This window comes from Zalophus californianus, chromosome 12 (genome assembly GCF_009762305.2).
Source record: "Zalophus californianus isolate mZalCal1 chromosome 12, mZalCal1.pri.v2, whole genome shotgun sequence".
Taxonomy (NCBI): Eukaryota; Metazoa; Chordata; class Mammalia; order Carnivora; family Otariidae; genus Zalophus; species Zalophus californianus.
Genome location: NC_045606.1, coordinates 62,791,436 through 62,805,501, shown reverse-complemented (window position 1 = coordinate 62,805,501; position 14,066 = coordinate 62,791,436). Strand labels below are relative to the sequence as shown.

At 38.1% G+C, this 14,066-nt stretch overlaps 1 protein-coding gene across 6 annotated transcripts in view; it reads right to left on the bottom strand.

Annotated features, from left to right (window-relative positions):
• BBS9 (Bardet-Biedl syndrome 9) overlaps window positions 1–11,387 on the bottom strand; it is a 479,889-nt gene extending 468,502 nt beyond the window's left edge. For 5 of the 6 annotated variants that reach the window (XM_027574543.1, XM_027574544.1, XM_027574546.1 and 2 more), the window contains exon 1: window positions 10,847–11,387. The gene's annotated coding sequence lies outside the window, so the exon portion shown is untranslated. The remainder of the gene's footprint in view (window positions 1–10,846) is intronic. The other variant, XM_027574545.1, reaches the window with a different exon arrangement.
• Between the last annotated feature and the right edge of the window lie 2,679 nt (window positions 11,388–14,066).

Here is a 14,066-nt window from a genome sequence, read left to right as displayed (position 1 = left end):
AAATAAAAATTAAAATTAAAAAATGTAAATCAATCTGCTTCTTAAAGTAGGCTTTCCACATAGGCTAATCACAGAAAGCAAGACCACTTGCTTTCATTAAGTTGGCCAAGAAATTAGCTGAGAATCATGTGGTGGTGAAAACTGCAGAATCTGGAGAAGGTCAATGTGAATTTGAATCCATGTTCCATACAAACCATGAAATCAGTGGAGGGTTACTAAAAGTCAGCTTCCTCATCTATAAAATAAAGAATGATATTGTGAGGAATAAATAAGAATGCAGTAGAGGCAACCTATGGAAGAATATATCTACAAATTACATATCTAATAAAGGGTTAATATACAGAATACATAAAGAACTCATACATGTCAACAAAAAAAATTTTTTAATGGGCAAAGGACTTGAACAGACATTTCACCAAAGAAGATATATAAATGGCCAAAATGCATGTGAAACAATGTTCAACATCACTAATTATTAGGGAAATGCAAATCACAAACATAATGAAATACCACCTCACACCCACTAGGGCTCCTACAAACAAACAAAAAAAACAGAAAATAACAAGTGTTGGCAAGGATGTGATGTAACTGGAACCCTTGTGCACTGATGGTGAAAACCTAAAAGAGTGCAACCACTATGGAAACTGTATGGTGGTTCCTCAAAAAATTAAAAATACAAATTACCAGGGCTCCTGGATGGCTCAGTCAGTTAAGCATCGACTGTTGATTTCAGCTCAGGTCATGACCTCAGGGATGTAAGATAGAGCCCCATGTTGGGCTCCGTGCTGAGCATGGAGCCTGCTTAAGATTCTCTCTCTCCCTCTCCTCTACCCATCTCCCCTGCTATCTCTCCCTCTAAAAAAATAAAAATATAAAATAAAAAACAAAAAATAAATAGATAAATAAATAAAAATATAAAAATATAAATTACCATATGATCCACCCATTCCACTTCTGGGTATATATTCAAAGGAAATGAAAACAAGAATTCAAAGAGATATGTACGCCCATGTTCATAACAGCATTATTCACAATATCTAAAAGGCAGAGGCAACCCAAGTGTCCATCAATGAATGATTGGATAAACAAAATGTGGTATATACATACAAGGGAGCTCTGACACATGCAACAACATGGATGAACCTTGGGAACATTATGTTAAGTGAAATAAACCAGTCACAAAGACAAATATGGCATGATTCCACTTATATGAGGTATCTAGAGTAGCCAAATTCATAGAGAGTAGAATGGTGGTTGCCAGGTTTGAAGTGAGAAAGAAGTGGAGAGCTTTTGTTTAATGGGTATAGAGATTCAGTTTTGTAAGGTGAAGAGTTCTGGAGACTGGTTGCACAAAAATGTGAATGTACTTAACACTACTGAACTGTACACTTAAAAATGGTTAAGATGGTAATTTTATGTTATGTATATGTATGTTATATGTATATGGTAACGTTATGTATATGTATGTATTTTATGTTATGTATGTTATGTATATGTATATATGTTATCACAATTCAAAATCAAAAATAAAAACTTTTAGTTTGAAAAAAGAAACATGGTATTATTAGCACAATACTTGCTACATATACGCACTCAATAAACCTTAGCCATTGTTATGGTTTTTACCTTTTTATGATATTTTTCTTTAAAACTTACACTGAAGAAAAACAAATGTCCTTCAATGTGTGAATAAACAAACTATGGTAAATCCTTACCATATAATAAAACTCAGCATTTTTTTTTAAATGAAATAACAGCATGGATGGATCTCAAGGGCATTATGCTTAGTGAAAAAAAAAGCCCAACCCCCAAAGATCACATATTAAATAATTCCATTTCTATAACATTTTCAAAAGGAAAAAATTAAACTGATGGAAAACAGATCAGTGATTGCCAGCGTTGGGGAGGGGGGTGAATTTAATGGGATAGGAGAAGGGAATTTCCTTGGGATGATGGAAAAGTTCTGTACCCTGATTTTAGTGGTGGTTTCATGGGATAAATTTTAATTTCTTCGAGCTATATTCCAAGATGGAAAGTGTATATAATATAAAACATAGTGAAATCTAAGATTTTTTAAAGTAAGATTTATAGTTTAGTTATAGTATTACACTAACATCAATTTAGTAGCTTGATAATTGTTCTGCTACCACTGGGAAATCATTACTTTTACAATTTCTATGTGAATATATTATTTCAGATGATAAGTTTAAAGAAACAAACAATAGGAAAAAAAGAAAAAAGAAAACTCCATCCAAGGCCTCTCTTTACACTAAAAAAGAAATTAGTCAGATAAAGGCAAAGTGTTGATGGAAGTGAAGGGAAAAAAACATAGGAGGTAAATAAGCTTATGCGTTTTAACATATGTGGGAGAGTTTCTGAAAAACATCTGCATCATTTGTCATTACTAATGCCATTATATACATACAGATTGCCAGATGACTAAACTTCAAACCTGGCAGAAAGTATACAAAAAATGTAATAAACACTTTATTATACTTTTACTAGATTTTTTTTATTTGAGAGGGAAGTAATAGTACTTAATAAGTGCCACATAGTCTCATTATATACTCCAGATATATATGGAAAGTTGTTATACACCTATATACTATTAGACTACAATATAAAGATACATCATTCTCTTGCAGCCCAGAGCAGAATATTACCCAAATTCAATACCACTCAAAGATTCACTTGGAGGACTCACAGCACTCATCATATAGTTATTATCATGGCCATGATTTATTACAGTGAAAAAATAAAAAGCATAATCAAAAAAGGGAAAAGGTGCATAAGGCTGGGCTGTGGGGGACTGGGGGGCAGAGTTCTGGAGGAAATCAGACACAAGCTTCCAAGGTAGAAAAACTGGGCTCTGGGGTCAGAGGCCAGGAAAAAAAAGAAAAGAAAACTGAATAGGGGCATCCAATGATACCAAAGGAAAACCAGGAGAGTGCCATCTGGAAGGAAATAGGGGAAAAAAAGTGTATCTAGAAAAAGAGAGTGGCCAGCTCTATGAAATGCTGCTGATATGTCACAAAGAATGAAAACTTGGGGTCAAAACTCCATTTGGAGACATAGTCAAAAATAGAAATCAACAGGCTAACCAACAAGTATGGGATCCTTTGTACACATTCTGCATCAGCCAGTTTAAAAGGAGTCTCAAGGAGAGAAAATAGGAAGAGAAGATCTGTTCAACATCCAAAGGGGTATCTTTCCCCTCATGTAGGCAGAAGAGAAAACCTCATGGGACCTGCCTAGAGAACATATTAAACACACAAGTAATGATCACAAGGAAGAGTTTTCTCCATCAATGCTATTAAATAATATATAAAAAATCAAAATGAGTATAAACACACATGACTGCATCAGGTAAAAATAGCTATTATGGGGCGCCTGGGTGGCTCACTTGGTTAGGCAACTGCCTTCAGCTCAGGTCATGATCCTAGAGTCCCGGGATCGAGTCCCACATCGGGCTCCCTGCTCAGCAGGGAGTCTGCTTCTCCCTCTGACCCTCCTCCCTCTCGTGCTCTCTATCTCTCATTCTCTCTTTCTCAAATAAATAAATAAAATCTTTTTAAAAAAATAGCTATTATGTGAAAATGGCCTCAAAAATCTTTGTTAATGAGCAAATTTTTTCAGCTTGCTAAAATAAAAATGAAAAACCCTCCAATATGAAAAACTAACTCTCCAACATTGTCTGTAAATGGAAATGTCATCAAGTACTAATTTTTCAAGGACTTCAATCATAAAATTTAAGATCTATTCCTATTGACAAAATAACACAGGCAACATTTAGTTCCTTCCTGCTTCTCCTGCTCTTGGTTTCTCCTTAGTCACCCTCCACTTCATTAGCTGCTGAAAGCTCTCCTTTCCTACATTGTTTAGCTCCTTCCTACCCAAAGTGTACTCCATGGACCAGCATCAGCATCACCCAAGAACTTATGATACAAAACCTCAGCCCCACCTCAAACATTATCCCCAGGTGATTCACATGTACCTTAATGTATAAAAAGCACCAGTTTAACTGATACCTGATAGCCAAAGTAGATGTTTTCTTATAGCATGGCTCTACTTTCCCACTTCCTTCTTCCTGGGACCTGTGCCACCTGTAACCTTTCCAAACTTGAAAAAGAGACTTTAACATGAACAGCTAGAAGGTACCTAATAATCAGTTAGTCCTCTCATTCTGTAAGAGAGGCCCAGAGAGGTTAGTTACATGATTCCCCTAAGTCACACAGCTAATGGCAGAAACTTGCTTCTGCGTACCCTCTCCCTGGTCTCTAGCTTCTTGTCTTGTTAGACTGCCACTGCCTGCAATTTAATATCAAGAAAAAATGAAAAAGCATGAGTCAGTAGAGTGGGGAGTCTGCTTCTCCCTCTTCCTCTGCCCCTCCCCCTACTCATGCTCTCTCTCTAATTAATAAATAAAATCTTTAGGGGCGCCTGCGTGGCTCAGTCGTTGGGCATCTGCCTTCGGCTCAGGTCATGATCCCAGGGTCCTCGGATGGAGCCCCGAATCGGGTTCCCTGCTCTGCGGGAGGCCTGCTTCTCCCTCTCCCACTCCCCCTGCTTGTGTTCCCTCTCTCGCTGTGTCAAATAAATAAATAAAATCTTTAAATAAATAAACAAATAAAATCTTTTAAAAAAATTTCTCTTTGCACACAGCAGTTGTGTTCCTAATAAGCTTGTATATAATAACTTTTTAACTGACTCTTAAAAGTCTTACAAACACTAGAGTACTTTGATATCTAATGGAACTCTGACCAAATCTTTTGATAACATAATATGTCTCCCATAACCATTATGCTATGAAATTTAAAATTTCAGAGGATTTCACTTTCAGAATGACATGTGAGAAGCTCCATGGACCCACTCCCCAGCAAAACTGGTGAAAATTATTTTTTAAAACAACCATTTAAAGTCTCTGGAAATTGTCCTAAGAGTATATAGAAAATAAACATAAAAAATCTACTAAGACTAAGAAAATTAAGAGTCTGTAGTATTTAAAAAACCAATAATCACTCCTTCTCTCCTCACTCCTAGCTCAAAACAAGATAGAAACTCCACTCCAGACTGGTACAGCCAAGAACAAAGGCACCCTCTCCCCACAGCCCCCAGTCAGAGAATTATCTTCCCTAGAGGAGCAGGACAATCAGCATTATTTATCTTGATTCCAGCCATCTGTTGCTGACTAAAGATGAATAAGAAAATCTAAATCAAACAACTACCCACAAAAAAAGACCAGGCTCAGATGGTGAATTCTACCAAACACAAAAAAATTAATACCAATTCTTCACAAACTACTCCAAAAAATAAAAGAGAAGGGAAAACTTCCCAACTCATTCTATAAGGCTAGTGTTACACTGATACCAAAATTAAGCAAACACAAGAAAACTACAGACCAATATCTCTAATAAATATGGATGCAAAATCCTCAGCAAAACACTAGCAAAATGAATCAAGCAACATATAAGAAGAACTAGGCACCATGACCAAGTGGGATTTAACCCCAGGAATGCAAGGTTAGTTTAACATCCAAAAATGAATTAAAATACTACACCGTATCAATAAAGCAAAAATTAAAAACCACCTTATCATCTCAACTCAGGAAAAGCATCTGACAAAATAAAATCCAACACTCTTCCATTATAAAAACACTTAAAACACTAGGAAATAAAAGGGAACTTCCTCAAACTTATAAAGAACATCTATGCAAAACCCATGGCTTATACCATACTTAATGATGAATGACTAGATGCTCTTTCCCTAAGATCAGACACAAGAATAGGATGTCCATATTCACGACTTTTAGTCAACATTGTACTGGAGGCTTTAGGTCAGGCAATTAGGTAAGAAAAAGAACTAAAAGGCTCCCAGACTGGAAAGGAAGTATAACTATCTTTACTTGCAGATGACATGATCTGGTGTATAGAAAATCCTAAGAAATTCAGTGAAAAACTATTAGAGCTAATAAACAAGTTAAGTAAGGTTGAAGGACACAAAAGTATTAACATACAAAAATCAATTGCATTTCTATGCATTTGCAATGAACAATCCAAAAAATGAAACTTAAAAAAACAACTGCAGTTACAATAGCGTCCAAAAGAATAAAATACCTAGGAGTAAATTTAACAAAAGCAGTGTAAAGCATATATTCTGAAAACTATAAAACACAGTCAAAAGAATTAAAGATCTAAATAAACAGGAAAACATCCCATGTCCAAGGATATGAAGCCAGAACATTATTAAGATGCAATACTTCCCAAATTGATCTACAGATTCAGTGCAGTCCTTATCAGATTCCCATATGGCTTCTTTGTACAAATTGACAAGCTTATTCTGAAATTCATATAGAATTGCCAGCAACTGGGGCACCTAAGTGGCTCAGTCAGTTAAGCATCTGACTCTTGATTTCAGCTCAGGTCATAATCACAGGGTCATGAGATCCAGCCCTGCCTGGGGGCTCCACACTCAGCCAGGATCTGCTAGAGATTCTCTCTCCCTTTCCCTCTCCCCTCCCCCTGATGCACGTGCACTTGCGCACCCTCTCTCTCTCTCTCTCTCTCTCTCAAATAAATAATTAAATAAATCTTTAAAAAAAAAAAAAAAGAAGTGCCAGCAACTCAGAATAGCCAAAACAATCTTAAAAAAGAAGAACAAAGTTGGAGGATTTTCCCATTTCAAAACCCAACTACAAAACAATAGTATTCAGGACAGTATGGTACTGGCATAAGGATAGACATACAGATAAATGGAAAAGAATGGAGAGTCCAGAAATAAATTTATACACCTATGGTAAACTGACTTTCAACAAAGATGCTAAGACCATTCAATGAGAAGTTGCAAGAAATGGTTCTAGGACAATGAAATAACCAAATGAGAAAGAATGAAGTTGGACCCTTACCTCACACCATATAAAAAAAACTAACTCAAAATGGATCAAAGACTTTTATGTATGTTAATGCATAGCTAAAACTATAAAACTCTTAGAAGATTTACTAGAAGAAAACTTAAAAGTAAATCTTCATGATATTAGAAATTGTGATAGATTCTTAAACTTGACACCAAGAGCATAAGTAACAAAAGAAAAAATAAAGGGACTTCATCAAAATTTAAAACTTTTGCTTCAAACAACACTAAGAAAGTGAAAAAGACCCACAGAATGGGAGAAAATATTGCAAATCATATCTCTGATAAAAGACACATATCTGGGGACACCTAGGTGGCTCAACTGGTTGAGCGTCTGCCTTCGGCTCAGGTCATGATCTCAGGGTCCTGGGGATCGAGCCCCTCATAGGGCTCCCTGCTCAGTGGGGAGCCTGCTTCTCCCTCTCCCTCGGCCTCTCCCCCAGCTTATTCTCTCTCTCTCTCTCTCTCAAATAAATAAAATCTTTTTTAAAAAAGACACATATCTGTAACATACAAAGAACTCTTATGACTCAATAATACACAGATAGAAACCCAATTTAAAAAATGGGCAAAGGATCTGAATATATATTTCTCCAAGTCAGATATACAAACGGCTGATAAACACATGAAAAGATGTTCAGCATCAATAGCCAAGAGGGAAATGAAAATCAAAACTACAATGAGATACCACCTTATACCCACTATGATGAAACAAGTTTGGGCAAAGATGTGGAAAAATCAACATGCTCATACACTGCTGGTGGTAATGTAAAATGGTACAACCACTTTGGAAAGTGATCTGGCAACGCCTCAAACAATTAAAGATAGAGTAATCATATGATCCAGCAATTCCAGTCCAAGGTTGCAAGAGAAGTGAAAACATATGTCCACATAAAAACTTATACAGGAACATTTATAGCAGCATTATTCATAATATTCAAAAGGTAAAAATGATCCAAACAAAAGGTAGGAATGATCCAAATGTCTATCAACTGATGAATATATAAACACAATGTTGGCATATCCATAAAACGGAATATTATTCAACAATAGAAAAAAGTACTGATATACGCTACAACTTGAATGAACCTTGAAAACATTCTAAGAGAAAGAAGCCCATCACTAAAGACAACATATTTTATGACTTCATTTATATAAAATGTAGAGAATACATCTCAAACTAAATACTGCATGTTAATACCGCTTCAACTAAAAATAAATAAGCAAACAAATAAATAAATAAATAAAATATACAGAACAGGCAGATCCAGTTTCACTAGAAAGTAAATTAGTGGCTGCTTTGGTCCTATAGGAAGAAAAAGACAAGAAAGTTACAGGTAGAGGTGCAAGCTGTCTTTTTGAGGTGATGAAAATATTCTAAAATTGACTGGAGTGCAAGTGATGGTTGCACATATCTGTGACTACACAAAAATAACACTGAACTGTACAAATTATATAGCAGAAACAAGGGGCATTTTTCAGCTGTGACACCTGGATTTTCTGTTATAAAAACAAAAAGTATGCTGAATAACAAAAAATTAAATATGTATAAATTGATTTTTTTATTTGGTTTAGTTAACTGCCTTGAATAAAAATAAGAAACAAGGATCTGCATTATTATCCCCTATTCATTCAGTGTTGATTCCCAGGGCCTCAGTAATTTTCTGTTTTTAAGTAAATGAAAAACTAAAACCAAAAATCAGGTTTTTGATGGCTATCATCTCCCTTCACTATAAAGGAAAATAATAGCTAACAGTTACTAATCATTCACTGAGTCCCAGGCAGTGCTCTAAGTGCTTTGCAAGTACTCTATTTTAATCTTCAAAACAGAACTACAAAGTAAAAGGTAGGTACTATTACTCAGGTATCCCTGAATACAGAAAGGTTAAGAAACCTGCCCAAGTGGTCACAACTAGTAAGTAGTAGAAGTAGCATCCCAAAGCAGGCTGTCTACTCCAGAACCCTAAACAAGTGAAGCCACCCCACAAAGACTAAAAAGATAGACTCTACTGGTATTAATTGTAGTCACTGCAAGTTCAAACCGCAAGAAAGTATTTCATACACCTAAATAAATTTTTTGTTAAGATTTTGTTTATTTATTTGAGAGAGCAGGAGAAGTGGGGAACAGAGGGAGAAGCAGACTCCCCACTGAGCAGGGAGCCCCACGAAGGGCTCGATCGCCGTACCCCGGGATCATGACCTGAGCCCAAGGCAGATGCTTAACTGACTGAGCCACCCAGGTGCCCCGACCTAATTAATTTTTTTAAGGACCTAATTAATTTTTTTAAGGATGACTAGAAAACAACAATGTGAAGGTTTTAAAGGGTCCATACCTATAACCACAAAAGATTGATTTCTTACGCTTCATTAGAATAATAAATAGAAGATAACCTCTTCGGGGCGCCTGGGTGGCTCAGTTGGTTAAGCGACTGCCTTCGGCTCGGGTCATGATCCTGGAGTCCCTGGATCGAGTCCCGCATCGGGCTCCCTGCTCGGCGAGGGGCCTGCTTCTCCCTCTAACCCTCCCCGCTCTCATGTACTGTCTCTCTCTCTCTCTCATTCTCACTCTCTCAAAATAAATAAATCTTTAAAAAAAAAAGATAACCTCTTTATCCCCTAACTCCAGAAATACTCTTCCATACTTGACACTTTCTTGTTTTTAATACTTAACATATATACATTATCTTCCACATCAAATTTACTCAGATTTAGTTCTCATTTTTTTTAAAGATTTTATTCATTTATTTGAGAGAGAGAGAGAAACAGCATGAGATCAAGTCCTGCATCAGGCTCCCTGCTCCTTGGGGAGCCTGCTTCTCCCTCTGCCTCTGCCTCTCTCTCTCTCATCAATAAATAAATAAAATCTTTTAAAAAAATAAAAAATAAAAAATGACAGTAATCTTTCACTGAAATGTTAATCAACAGGGATGTTTTATAATAACATCATGTGTTTCAATAATTTTTAAGAAATATTTGCATCTTTATTCTGAAGGATGAGACTTGCTACATACATCAAAAGATGTAAAACATTAACAACTACTATATACTATTGATATTGGATTTTTCCCCTTCAGTGAATGTTTTCATCAAGAACTTGTACCATAAACATAAGTGTGTGGTTGTAATTTAAGAGCAATTACACACAATTACACAAAACTAAAGATTCCTTAAACTCAAATAGCTTATAAATTATCTGCAAGTTTTTTTAATTCTCCTAAGTAAGGATTTAGTCTATTCACACACACACACACACACACAAAAAAAAAAAAAAAAAAACTCAGCAATTATTCTCTTTATGTATTTCTAACAAGTTAGAAAATCTATGCCACTCTAAATGCTGGACAACTTTAGTGAAAACCGATAGTTTTCCTCCTAGCATCTTCAAGTTGTGTATGTGTGTGATGTGGTTTCATGTTTAAAGTAAAAGTGAGGTGGCAAAAAAAAAAACTTAATTTCTCCACTGAAGTCAATTGTAGGACTTAATTAGGGAAAGGAGATGCTGATAAAAATCAGCTCAGTTCATCTAAACTGCTGTGGTCTGCAATATAGAGAGAGAAGGAGAAGCAGTAATCCTATTGCAAGAATTAGAGGGTATTAGTGCATGCATCCTACTGCAGTCGTAGGCTGAGAATTGCTTTGACCATTTGCTCACAAGACCTGTTGAAGAGTCATGGGAGGAGGATGCTTGTGCACCACGTGACATTTCTGAATGGAATCTTTAAAAATTATCACTCTCTCAAAAATGTTCATAAGAGTCCACACACTTTGTGCATCTAGTTGCGTTTTGTTCGATTTTTAATGCAAACAACCTTCCTAAGAAACCTATCATCCAACATCCCCCAAAACCATTCCATGGCATCAGTGAATCAGTCTTGCCCACAAAACAAAACACAGAAAGGGCATTCACGCTCCCATTGTTTAATTCCGGACATACACTTACCTGATGCCGAATCAGGTGGGTCCTGCCCCACCTTTCCTCGAACTCTCCGCAGATTTCCCTTTAAGAACGCCTGCCAGGGTCCCAGGGCTGCAACGACGAGAGCAAGAATGGAGGGTGCAGAGCAAAGCAACCCCTCGCTTCACTACTCCCTGTCGTTCCCCTGCTCCAACTTGTTCCACGTCCCAGATAGAGAGAAAGAACCTCACCAGGGAGCACCACCAGCTCCAAAGAGTTGGAGCGACACCCACAAGGAGTAAACCTGCATCCCTTCTGTGTCAACCCCGCAGACACGCAGGGGAAACGGCATCAATCCCTTGCAAGAGACCAGGCAGGCCAGAACAACGGCAAGTCCTGCTTCTCACAAAGAGGAGGAAATGGTGAGGGAGGCAGTCAGTGGGATGTAGCGGATAGAGGACAGCAACGGCGGAAGGGACAACTCCCTACTCCTGCCTAACTCCAAGCCATCTTCGCCCTGTTGTCATAGCACTTTACAACGAACGCCGCTGCGCAAGTCGTATGGCTGAGTTCCGATGCCTTCTGGGGGCTGTAGTCCAGAATGGCCGAAGAGGATGGACGGTGGAAGACTTTTTTTGCTTGGGCCTGGCTGGAATCAGATTTCTAAAGGAGGGGCCTGGAGTGAACCAATCCCTGATCCTCATTAGCACAGAGATAATTAATAGCATTCCCTTTCCGGTCCTTGGAAAGTTCCCTCCTGTCTCGGCTGTGGACGCAGGCCACGCCCCTCCCACGCCTACCCGTCCCGCGTGTCAGCGCGCAGGATGGAGCTTCCCTCGGGGGCGGGGCTTGCGCCGGAGGGGCGGAGCGTCCGGGCTTTTCCGCGGGCTCGCGCGTCCCAGGCTCCCAGAGCAGTTATTTTCCCCGCTCCCAAGCTCAAGAAGCCCCGTATGTGGACCAGGCGGTGGTAGCCAGGGTCGCCGCAGTAGCGAGCGCCAGTGTGGGAGCCCCGGTGGCGGGGGTGGTGTTGGCCCAATATACATTCACCTTGAAGAGGAAGACGTGGGGAAGACAAACATCGTGGAGGCGATGGAGCATTTAAACAATTTCCAGGTGCTTATTTTTTCCTAGGAGAAACAGTGCTGCCATGAGGTTATTTATACGTGGCTCCTGATGTGCCGCAGCTCTCTTTAGCATATACCTTAGAGTGGATTACCTGGTATATAGATATGTAAATGTTCAACTTTACAATTGAACATAATAAGTTCAGTGTTTTTTTATCTTTGCTTTCAAAAGCAAAGGGGTGCCCCTAGAATAAAAAGATTTTTTTAAATAATAAAATAAAATACTGTATGAAAATAATCATGTGAAAATTACCTTGAGGGCGCCTGGGTGGCTCAGTTGGTTAAGCAGCTGACTCTAGATTTCAGCTCAGGTCTTGATCTCAGTATCATGAACGAGTTCAGGTTGTTGGCTTCTGCGCTGGGCATGGAACCTACTTAAAAAGAAAAAAAAAATTATCTTGAACTGCTAATTTATATTTCAACCCGCTAAGATATGTAACTGCTTAATTAAAAAAAAATACATATTCCCTGTGACAGGAGAAGCTTCTGAAAGCTTGATATCCAAATTCAGCGTATTTCAGTGACAGCATGGGACAGTGCGAAGAATAGTATTTGCTGGGAAACCTAAGGTAATTTATCATTTCTGGCATGAAAAGTTTATTTTCAACAGCTGGTGCCATATTCCTCTTAATGAGTGTGATAGTTTACAAAAATAGCTGTAGTTTTTTTTTTTTTCCATCTTTGTGTGCCCATTTCTTTACAATGTGATTTTGCAGCTCTACCCTTAAATCTGAATTTGACCTGCTTGGTCAATGAAACATTAGTAAATATGATGCAAGCAAAGCTTCAAAAAGTGCTTCTCCCTCTCGTGCTTCTCTTGAAAATACTGCAACCACTTCTATGTGAATGACCTGTAGAAGCTTGCTGAATGATGAAAAACATGTTGTCAGGTCATCTCCACTAACCCTCTAGACACATGAGTGAGGTCATTTTAGACCAACAAAACCCAGCAGAGCCACGCCACACCAAAGCAGAACTGCCCACCCAACAAATGTTACTTCTTTGTATGTAAACCTTGTAAACCTCATGCATATTAGACACATAGAGGACTCTACCCATCATCAAGGCCAATTACTTATTGAGCCAGGCACACAATAAATATATGTGCCAGGCACTATATGAAGCATGTTGGATCATTTAACATTGAGAACACAGCTGTCAATTATTTTTTGCTTTAACTCATAGGACAAAATTAATTTGGAAAGATAATATCTAACTTATTTGCGTGTGATGCCCTCTGTATTACTACTTTCTATTTCCTTTTTTATTTCATAGTTTACAATGTTGCTGTTGATTTCACAATTCCCTCAGTTGATTTCACAATCCTCTAATGACTCTTGACCCAAAATTTGAACAACATGAACGTAGCATTTATCAGTCCAAATAAATATTTCTAGAATGAATGAATGTCATGAAGGCAGATTTGGCACATTAACAGCTGCAGAATGTGTGTAGCATCACATAGTGTGGAACCATATGGTAGCTAGAGAAATGTTTAAAATTCAAATATGATAATGACTTCTTCCAACTTTATTTTCTTCATTACCTTCCTACCACACTTACTTTGAGATCCAGGTCCTTCACAGATCCTGGACAATCTTGTCCCGTCTGCCTCTCCAGCCTCATTTCGTGGCTCTTCTCCTTGCTCCCCAGGCTCCAGCCCCACACTGACCTTCTTTCTCATTTCTTCTGTACATGAAGCCCCTTTTCCACAGGCTGCTCTGCCTCCTGGGATGCTTTCCTTTGCTCCGCCAGCTCCTACTCATTCTTTAGGCCTCTGCTTATATTTCCCTTCCCCCTGGGAAGGCTTCCTGGACCACCACTAGAATAGGTACCCCCATATATCTTATAGAACTGATCATAACTGAAATTTTAATATATGGGTAATTGTCAGTTCAACATTTTTCTTATGTAAGCTCCACAAAGGTAGAGACTGGTTTCTCCCTGCACTCAAAATATATTCACATAGCAGGTCTAATTCAGTGTTTGATGAATGAATAAATGAATGTTTTTGAAATTTTTATTAGCTCTTTCCTTCACCTTTATAACCTTACATCTTCTGGCTCTCCCCCAGAGTTCAGACGACTCCATGGTGCATACCAGAGATAAATCTGAGTGGCTCACACCAACCAAATGACTGG